Source organism: Gossypium arboreum, chromosome 10 (genome assembly GCF_025698485.1).
Source record: "Gossypium arboreum isolate Shixiya-1 chromosome 10, ASM2569848v2, whole genome shotgun sequence".
Classification (NCBI taxonomy): Eukaryota; Viridiplantae; Streptophyta; class Magnoliopsida; order Malvales; family Malvaceae; genus Gossypium; species Gossypium arboreum.
This window is the reverse complement of record NC_069079.1, coordinates 130,798,637-130,810,171: the sequence shown is the minus strand read 5'-3', so window position 1 is coordinate 130,810,171 and position 11,535 is coordinate 130,798,637. Positions and strand designations below refer to the sequence as shown.

At 32.0% G+C, this 11,535-nt stretch overlaps 1 pseudogene; it reads left to right on the top strand.

The window, feature by feature from the left end:
* Positions 1–5,391: 5,391 nt before the first annotated feature.
* On the top strand, positions 5,392–6,997 carry LOC108463140 (UDP-glucosyltransferase 29-like; annotated as a pseudogene).
* The last annotated feature ends 4,538 nt before the right edge of the window (positions 6,998–11,535 follow it).

Genomic DNA, 11,535 nt, shown 5'->3' with positions numbered 1-11,535 from the left:
GATGGCGAAAGCGATCGGAAGTACATTTCGGTTGCAGTCTTGTGCAACAACAATCAAGAGTATTTGCATGTATTTTTTGTAAAATCATGTCCCGTCCACTTGCACTATCGGCTTGCAGTGAGGGAAAACCCTAACACATAGCTTGAATGTCTAAAACAATTGGTGAAAAACTCGTTTCTCGATTGTATCTCCCCGTCCGGGCCTTTATACTACAGTGTTTGTAAATTAGTCACTGTCCCGGGCACATACTCCTGCATCTCGGCTATCCACCCTTGATGCTCGTTGTATGACACATCTTAGTCACCATACAACTCTCGCATTGCCATTTACTTTGCCCACCATGCCTTTCGGTACGACATTTTATATTTGAATCGAGCTTGTATGTCCGCAATAAGGACCAACACATGAATGGTGGGCTACTCGTTCACCAAAGGGATGATGCAATTGCATATAGTTTTTGTATCTAATTTTTTATTGTCTTGCGACATACAAGGAAACGTGCATGTATATGGACCTTCTAGTTTCCTTACCATCCACATCTATGTCCACTACATTAACGTGGCTCGAACACGCCAGTTACAACCACTTGATGCTTTCCAACATTCTCCTACGTACAAAAACTGCGTCGACTTCGTTACTTTATAATCCATACCTAACTTCAAGCTAAGTTGTTTTATAGCATGTAAACAGTCTTTTTTGTTATCTAATTGTTTTCCTACAAACAATTTTTTATCGCCGAATTCATCATCAAGTAGGTGAGTTGGCACAATGTTTGTATATTCCGGGAACTCACGTACAAGAGTCGCATTAAGATCCACGTCGGTCATGAAGGACCCTAGATTATTTCTTATAATTATATCAGAGCCCGTGTTCCTGGCCGAATGGGGCTTGTATTTTCACCCTCTACTGGCTCTTCCTCGTCTATGTCTTCAGGAATGTCATCCAAATTGGGGTCACTGAAATCATCGTTGAGATCATGGTGGGACTGATTATCATTATCGAACCCTTCATCACTATCTTCTATGGTGGCCAACACCTCTGGATGGATCTCTAGATGAGTACACGAGTTTGGGATGTTATACGAACATCCACCGGTGTTTGGATTTTTAGAGTTGGCATTGACTGTTCAAAACCCGACTGATCTTCCTAGGAGACGTTAAGATCAAAATCAATTCTAGAGTGCTGGCTTGCTGGAATTACAACTTGAATGAGATTCGGTTGAGCTATCTCCACGAACAACTCAACCAGGCTGGGATTTTCTATCTCAATGGACAATAAATTACTATCATTGTCACTAGATTATCATCATCTTCAAGCTCTATTTCTGAGAAGTTGAGCGGATCAGTTGAAACTGAAAATTTATAAAACAGTCTCAACATTTACTTTCCGCAACGAGTTGCTATCTTTGTATTGATTTTTTGTTTTAAATCCGCCAGCGAAACACGCTTGTTGAATCTTATTCCTACTTTTTTCGACTTTGAAATACACAGCCTTCTTCAGTTGTATTTATCATTTCTCCATTAAAATGAACATAAACAAACAAAATTTGGGAACTCATCTTAAAAAAATTTTGCTTCCTTCTCAACAAAGAAAAAAGTAAAATTTTTAATCTCGATTTTCAACTAATAAAGCAAACAAAAAGCAAATAAAAATTCAAATGGAAGATAAAACACCTATATATATCTGATAAATTTGGTGCCGGCTATCTACTGGCCAGTACCAAAATTTTTTTTTAAATTTAACTGGTGCGGGCCATTAGTGTTCTAAAAATATTTTTTACATTGGGAGCCAAAATTGTACTTGGTGCCGGCGCCCAATTTTTTTTTTAAAATTTAACTGGTGCTGGCCATCAATGTTAAAAAAAAAAGCATTAGGACACGAAAAAAGTACTTGGTGCCTGCCATTACATGGCTAGCACCCAAAAAAAATTCTAATTCAACTGGTGCCGGCCATCAGTGTACTAAAGTAAAAAAAAATTGCATTGGGACACAAAAAAAAAAACTTGGTGCCAGCCATCTACTGGCAGCTGTAACGTCCTAAAATTTCAGGAAATTAATTGTGAGAATCTGAGGTAATTAGAATTCTGGGCTCTGCTTTTGTGTTCAAGGTCTGGAGTTCGAGTTGCATTGTTAAAAATTTTTGTGATTGTTTTTAAAACAACCTTCACCTATGCGTTTCGTAGTTAAGTTCAATTCTAGGTAAATCAATGTTAAGAATGAGTTTGCTGGTTCACTGGTTAAGCATCTGTCTATATTCTATCTAGTTTCGAGTTCGAATCCCATAGTAAGCGTTAGGAATTTTTTTTTTGCAATTTTCAGAAGGAGGTGGTTAATTTTAAATAGTCTGAAGCATTTCTATTGTATCTCCTTCCTTACGTTCTTTCTTTTTCTCTAAGTCTATTTTTCAATCCTTCTTCTTTTCTTTTCTTTTTCCTTCTTCGGTATTCAATTCTACATTAATTGAGAGTTTTATGTTGCCTGTAAAGTTAACTGTGTGATTATTAAGTAAGTTTTTCTATTATTGCCTCTCGTTTTGTGAGTTTCACTGAGTTAACGATATTATGTCGAAACGGGTTTTGCTCGGTTGTTTGAACGCTTTGTATAATCATTTAATTGGTTACATTTTTAGGCGAAGATCTTGCAAGAGATGGTAACCCGCCGTGTTAGTTTAGTTTCCCCTATTTCGTACGAGGTTAGTATGCGAATTAAGTTGGAGTGGCGTCGCATCTTTCAAAAAAAATTTTTGGCAGTGGTTTGTTTTTGCTTAATTATTGAAATTGATGGTATAATTGATTAGTGAATTATTATTTAGGTTCTGGGTAGTCTCCATAACGTTTCTCTGCCCAAGCGAAATCAGGTACGGACCAGAAACCTTAATTTTGCAAGTTTCGGGTCGCAAAAAATGGTGGCTGTAAACGCCACACGGGCGTGTGACTAGGTCATTTGAGTTACATAGATATGTGGTCTACCGTGTGATCGGCCGTATAACTCACTGTTCATCGAATTAGGCCACATGGGCGTGTGTCTAGGCAGTTTAAGTCACAAACACGGGTAAGCACATGGGCGTGTGAGTCATATGGGCAAGGATACGGCCGTGTGTCCAAGCCGTGCAACTCTCTGTTTACATGTTAGAACTACACGGACAGAGGGCATAAGCGTATGCCCAGGCCGTGTGAGCCACACGGGCAAGGACATAACCATGTGTCTAGGCGGTGTGGCATTATAAAAGAGGCTCAAAACCTATTTTTAAGGCCATAAATATGTTTATGACTGATAATGATTTCTCCATTGTATGAATGATCTAAACTTGATTGAGTGAGAACTCTCTGATACTCTGTAACTGACACATGAATGTTATAACTGTAAGTGCATTATGAATAGTTGTATTCTGCATATGCATGGGTTGAGATGTTGTGAAGAAAGAAGTGATCTACTCTGAATCAGTGGTTAAGCTATTATGTAAATAATTCTGATTCTGGCGCTTTGAAGCATTATGATCCAAAAGCTAAGTTGTGTTATTCTAAACGTGTCAAATAGACACTTTGTGGTGTTTAGGGATGGACGGGCATTGAATGTTCTTAACGGTGTGTTGGGATGGTCGAAGATGATATGTAGCAGATGGGGTCTAGGAATATTTGTATCTGAATTTGATCTGTAATATATATATATATGAAATTGTATATATATAAATATCTGTATACAACTGAACTGTTCTAAATCTGAATTGTAAATAGTTTTGTACCGAAATGAATCTTTGAATATGGACTACTTTATAAATGAATACTAACTGAATAACTTAACTTTTGTTATGCACTGAGTTCACAACTCATTTTGTTTTGGTTGGATTTTAAATGATCCCTAAACTTGAGCGGGTCAATGCAACGGATGCTCAGTCAAGCATTTACCTTTCCTTAAGTAGTTGTTAGGATTTCAGTAACTATATTAGGACGAATCTGGAACGTTATGTACTTAATTCGTTTCATGATGAATGTGTTAGGAAGTGTGGTTTAACTTTATTATGTGTTGTGTGATAATTGCTAAGTGATGAGGTAACTCCCGAAATTTGGGCTAGACGTCCAAGCCTAGTTTAGGGTGTTACACCAGCAAAAAAAAAAAAAATTACATCTTGGTGTCGGCCATTACATGGCCAGAACTAAAATTTGTTTTTTAAAATGCCGGCATTTTTGTATACCAGTATGATACAATTTAAAAAAAAAATACCCTGATGCCGACCATCGAGTTCCCAAACTCAAAAAAATCAATTTTTTAAAGCCTGAAACAATCATCAGGCAATCATAGGGCCAAAACACTAGGTAGTGTCGACCATTGGGTTCCCAAAACCTCAATCTACAGCATATTTTAGGTCATTTTAGTGATTATTTTTGAAGCTAGGTCATTTTTATAAATATAACAAAATTTGGGTTAGATTGGTAAAATAGCCTAAAAATTGAAAACAAAATTTAAAAATTCAGAAAAAAAATATTGTATGTGTAAGGAAAAGGCATGATGGTTACATGCTTCCATGTGCTCTCTTTTCGATTTCAATTTTTTTTTAGAGAAAGAGGAAAACGTGTTCTACAAGTAGATGGTTAAATGTTAAATGTTGATAAGTCAGTTCTTTTGGTTAGTTGGTTAAATGTTAGTTCTTTTGTCCTTTAAGTCTAGAGCTCGATTCTTTTATTTTTCACATTTGTATTTTGACACATTAGTTCTTTTATTTTAATAGGGAGATTTAAAGAAATATGTCGTTTCTTTTTATATATTTATTGGGATACACTATTTTTGGAGAAAGAATGTGAAAACTCGTCCTACAAAGCTTTTTTGGTTAAATAGTTAAATGTTAGTGTTTTTATCTTTGAGTCCTAGGTTCGATTCCTCTCTTACTCATTGTAATAATTGTGATTTCATCCTTGATTCCTAGGTTTGGTTCCTCTTATAAGATTTTAATATGTATTTTTATGTTGTTTTGTTTTTATTTTTAATTAATATTTATAATTAATAAATATATTGTTTTCAAGTTTTTTTTATTAATTATAAATATTAATTAAAAATTAAAAACATGAAATAAAAGATACATATTAAAAACTTATAATAGGAATGAAATTTAGGACTTACCGATAAAATCATAATTATCTAAAATCTAACCAAAATAATTAATTTCTTAAAATATTAATTAAAAATAAAAAAATCTTGAACGACATGAAATAAAAATAAAATATGAGAAGGAGAGGAGTGGAAGCCGAGCCTAGACCTAAAGATAAAAATATTAATATTTAATCATTTGACAAGCTGTAAAAAGCATTTTCACTCTTTCAATAACAGCATATTCCGTAAATATAAAAAATCATCATATTTAATTAAATTTAAAAAGAAAAACAGCATATTTATCAACCCTAATAATTGATGTTCTGTACTTTCATTTATTAATAAATAGATCAAACATAGAGAGAAAGAGAGGTCGAAACCGAGAGATGGATACAAAGCAAAAGAGAATTCGTGTGTTAATGTTCCCATGGTTAGCTCATGGCCATATTTCACCCTTCTTAGAGCTAGCCAAGAAGCTCGCGAACCGAAACTTGTACGTTTACTTCTGTTCCACTGCTGTAAATCTTGATTCCATCAAGCCAAAAGTTTCACCTAATCACTCACTTTCAATTCAATTCATTGAGCTCAAGCTGCCATTGTTGCTCAGCTTCCTTCTTACTACCAAACCACCAAAGGATTGCCACCCCATCTACTGAACACTCTAGTTAAAGCCGTCGACATGTCCAGGGATGGGTTTGCCACAATATTGAAAACCCTTGACCCGGATTTGTTTATTTATGATTTGCTTCAACCCTGGGCACCTACACTTGCTTCCTCACTCAACATACCTGCCATACTTTTCTACACTGCTTCTGTAGCTGCGGCTTCTTTCACATTTCATGGATTGAAGAACCTTAAAAGGGAGGAGTTTCCCTTTCCTGAATTTTACATAAACGATTGCTTTATGCCAACAAAAAGCTCCAGAAACGAGTTTGGGCGTACTCCACCTGTTTCCAGTAGTAAAGAAAGGATTCCTCAGTGCTTTGAACACTCTTCGGATATCATTTTGGTTAAGAGTTTTAGGGAGCTTGAAGGGAAATACATGGGCTATCTTTCAATCCTATTAAACAAGAAGATAGTTCCAACAGGTCCACTGGTTCGAGACGCTAGTGAAGAACACCATGAGAACGAGAAAGAGATACTTGAATGGCTTACCAAGAAGAGAAAAGCCTCCACGGTGTTCGTTTCCTTCGGGAGTGAGTATTATCTCTCGAATAAAGAAAGGGAAGCCATTGCTGAGGGGCTTGAGCTTAGTGAGGTGAACTTCATTTGGGCCCTCAGATTCCCTGTTGGAAATAAGGAAAAACCCAAGCTTGAAGAGGCCTTACCCGAAGGATATCTGGAAAGGATTGGTGAGAGAGGGCTGATGGTGGAAGATTGGGCACCACAGGCGAAAATACTGCAACACTCGAGCATTGGGGGATTTGTGAGTCACTGTGGATGGAATTCTGTAATAGAAACCTTGAAATTTGGAGTTCCAATTATAGCAATGCCTATGTGTTTTGACCAACCATTGAATGCTAGGCTTGTACAAACTGTTGGTGTTGGAGTAGGGGTAAAGAGAGGAAAGGATGGGAGCCTTGAAAGAGAAGAGATAGTCAGAGCGATCAAGCAAGTGGTGGGAGAGAAAGATGGGGAGAATATAAGAAATAAAGCTAGAGAAGTGAGTAACTATATTAAAATCAAAAGAGATGAAGAGGTGGATGAAGTTGTACAAGAATTTATCCAAATTCTACATAAAGAAGGGTTGAAGATTCATAATCAAAATGTTTGACAGCTTAATTCGGGGACAAACAAATAAGCTTCAGGTTTGATGAAGTCTCTTCTGTTTGGTTTCATCACTTTCCCTTTAATGGAAATCTTAAGAGTAATGGAGCTTGAATTGAGAGATCTTACGACAGGCTTTGTTGAATAAAGTGGAAGCTTCGTTGATTGTGTTAACATTTGTATGTCATGTCCATCTTTGGGTAGTGTTGTGTTGTGCATTTTCTTTTTGTTGGTTTTGTTTTGCCTCAGTTGTATTTTGTTGGTTTTGTTTTGCTTCGGTTGTATTTGTAAGGTGATTGTGAATGGTACGAAATTTAAGATGGTTTAAGTAAAAATATATATTAGATTTTAAAAAATGGATTATGACAAAAAAAATTAAATTTTTTTAAAATATGAGTCAGGTTTGGGCTTAAACATTCAAGGCTCGAGCCTAAACCATTTTAATTTTATAATATTTTATATTATGTTATTTTTATATATTATGTAATTTAAAACACATTAAAAGATAAATTTATACTAAATATATAATACTACTTTAATGTAAACATTAAAATAAAATTATTAAATATTAAAATAAAATAAAATAAATATTTTTAAAGAAAAATTAAAAAATAATATGGGCGGGCATAAAATGGGCTTAGGCTAGTCTTTGCAAATATGGACAAATTTGAGCAAAATTTTAGGCCCAAATTTCGGGTTGCACCGGGCTTGGGCAAACATAAAGTATGTTAATATCATGCTTAGGCCCAACTCGAACCAGGCCAGACCCAATCCATGATCACCTCTAATATCATGCTAAAACCTGAACCGGATTGATTTAGAACAGTTTAGTAATAATCAATTTTTTATGTCCGCCGGTTTAGTTTCGGTTCAAATATGGAAAAACTGAATACCTTGGTTCGGTTCAAAAAAATTAAACCGATCTCACCCCTAATCATAATCATTGAGTTCATATAACAAGGGTTGTCGAAACTTCATTTTGAATCGAATTTAGAGAGAGTTTAGATCCAAAGGTCTTCGAGACTAAATTTAATCTATTGGGATAATTTTGCTATTAGTCCCAAACTATAATAAGTTGTAAATTTAGTCTTTGTTCTCCAATTTGATCATTTTAAGTCTCTATATTTTCTCGAATTTTGAAATCTTAATTATGACTCAGATAGTAATTGTTAAATCCATTAACTTAGCTTGCATAATTTATTGCGAGTATTATGTGAAAATATCACGCTGATGTGACATTATATACATATAATAATATATGTATCAAATAAGATTTTGAAAATAGTAAAATGTAACTTGATGAATTTAATATGTTATTATTTAGCTAGGACGGAATTTCTAATTAAAAGAGTATAGGATTAAAAATGACCCAATTAAATTACAAAAGCTAAATACATAACTTGCACACATTATAGTGACTAGTACGAAAATTTGACCTTTATTTATTCTAAGGGATAAAGAACACTACTTTTCTCACATTGATTCCTAGACTTTTTTCTAGTCTACATTAGTCTCAAAACTTGGTAGCTTTTCCCAATTAGGTCCCTAAATTCAGATTTTGTTAAGGTATAATAATGTAGCACTCTAAGATTGTGCTACATCATCATTTGAAAAAAAATAAAGTTATTATAATTTATTTATGATTTTTAATAAATTTTAATTTTTTTAAAATTTTATATAAATATTCACAATTTTTTAGTGTCGTGTCATCCGTAAACAAAATCTAAATTTAAGAACAAAATTGATAAAGATGTCAAGCTTCAAGACTAAATATTCCTTTATACCTTTACTATAATCATTTTTTAATTACCCCTAGAGGCATAGAGATTAGTGTAGATGGTTCCCGTTGAGGCCACATGATGCATGTGTTTGTCCGGTGATGATTCAGAAACTAGGCAAGTTTGTAGTGAATTTTGACTATTAGCCGCCCGGCCAAGGGCGGCTTTTACTTGTCTACTTGTCTAAAAAAAATTGAAAAATGTTTTATTAGTCCTTGTACTCTGCATAACTTATGGATTTAATCATTGTACTTTTATTGATCAATTTCAATCCCTGTACTTGTCGAATTGGTCAATTTTAGTCTTTAGACTATACCAAAAGTTGTAGATTTAGTTTTTGTTCTCCAAATGGATTAATACGAGTCGCTATATTTTTGAATTATAAAATTTTAATCTTGATGCAAACAACAACTATTAATCTATTAACTAATTTTTTTGTGCAAATAATATGTAGAAATAACAAATTAATATGGTATTACACATGCAGTAATATATTTGCAGCACCAAAGTTCTAAAGTAATATGTCAAAATAGTATGATTTGGTTAAGATTGAAATTTTAAAATTATACATAATATAGGGACTAATGGCATAATTTGACAAGAAAAACATACATGTCTCTCTAGAATATCAACCTAAACATTTGGATTTTGACCAGAATCACTTGAAAAGAGAAGCAAGGAAATGGCTGCTTGGCTACTCCAAATAAGAAGAAAATTGGGAATTTGGTCAAATCAAACATCCAATTTTATTAAAAAATTGGTTTGATTCTTTTTATACATAAAGTTTTCACATGGTAAAGGTGTTTTTTCATATGATCTTTCTCATGTTTTATGTCAAAGAATGAAATAAGTCAAATCAACTATAGGTTTGAATTTGTGATTTAAAAAAGAATTGAAATCCTATCTTAACCAGCAACCGAGAATTCGATCTTTATTTTGGATATGGAACATTTTTAAAATTTGTGATCAGCGTTTATTTTTTAATGGACTTATAGAATGCGAAGAATTATTTTCTAGACTTGCTTCGATAAATATATTAAGAAATAGAAAAGAAATAAGAGACTTTTTTTATCATGGGGTAATTATTTATATTATTTTATTTTATAAAGAGAAGAAAATGGAGTAAAATTGGAATTTAGTGATTAGAAGGATATATATATATATATATATATAAAAGAAAATTGGGTAATTTTGAAGTAGTTATCTACGTTGTTTTAAGAATCGGATCGGTTGAAAGGGGAATTGATTGGAGTATCGATCCGAAATGAAATGCTAAATTAGTTGATCTGCGAATTAATTTTTTTATTAAGAATTTATTTATATTGAATTAGACGAACTGATATCAAAATAAAATACTAATTCGAAATTCAAAATTAATTAATTAAAAGAAAGGTACAAACAAAGTCAATAATGATAAATGGTAGCAATACTTCTAGAAGGAAATGAACAGGTAAAGGAAGAAATATTTTTCTTTCAAGTTTATCTTTTTTCAAAAAAAAATTGAATTAGATATTTTTCATAGACATAATCTCATAAATATAAACAAAATTTTCACGTATTTAAAAAAAAAGTTAATTTAATTTTGGGTATTTTCTTTTTGTATTTTTTATATCCGTTTTAAGGTCTATGTTCGGAGTTTGTGGCTTCTCTTCTAACAATGTCGTCTCTAGAATTTGAACTATACAATACACCTTACCATCAGTGGCGGAGCCAGAATTAGATTGTATATTTTTACGATAGTAAAAATACAATTTCATAATTTTAATAAATTATATCTTTATAATTTTAAATAATTAAATTAAATATTATTATTTTTGAGAGGTTAAACTATAATTTTACTCCTACTAATTTAAAATTTTATAAATTATAAAAGATTTAAATAAAAAAATTTTCCATTTAAAGGGACTGACCCTGCTTACCCTTTGGCTCCACTACTTATGATTGCACCCAAAATTTCTAAGGATCATAATGAATGATTAAATAGTTACAAATATAAAATGCATATAATTACAATAACTTATATTTTAAGATTATAACTTATGGTAGCCCCAAAAATTAAAATCATGATTTTTACGTAAAAAATTAATAGAAAATGCAGAGATTCTAAGGAAATAATTTTGCATGTGATCACATATTTACTTTTCTCCTAAGCAAAATAATAATAATTAATAATGTGCACAATAACCAAAAAATTGGTATATTCTTATAAAATTATTAAAAATTATAGTATATGTTTTTTATTGGAATAATAATGAATTTAACCTTCAAAGTTTGTATATTTTACAATTTGGTTTTTTAAACAAATTTAACTGTAATATTTATGTAGAATATGTAAACATTAAAAGCTAAATTTGTTATTGTATCAATCAAAACTATCTATACTATATATGTAATCGGGCTCCAGCTAAGTTGTTAAATTATGAAAAGGTCATTATTTTAATAAAGCAATAAATATTAATTTAAGGATATTTTTCTCTTTTATATAAACACTAGAAAAAATACATGCTTTTATGAGGGAGTAGAACCTAAAACACTAAATATACTGTCTCTCAAATGTACGATTTAAACCAAAGTAATATTTGATTTTCATGTCAATTCTTAATAAATATATTACATAATTATTTTCACTCACATAATAAATGTGTAATAATTTAGTGTACAATTGACGGAAAATATTAACTCTATAATTAATTTTTCTTAATTTATTCACTTTCGAAATTTATAAAATTAAATTATTCTAATTTAATTATGAGAGAGACTAATTTGTTTAATATCGAAATTAGCCCACAATATCGTTTTAGCAATAATATTAAAATAAATTAATAATGATAGCCTTATAAAAAAAGGTATCATTAGTTTGTATTAGAAACCCATAATATAATTTAGAGTAAATTACATTTAAGGTC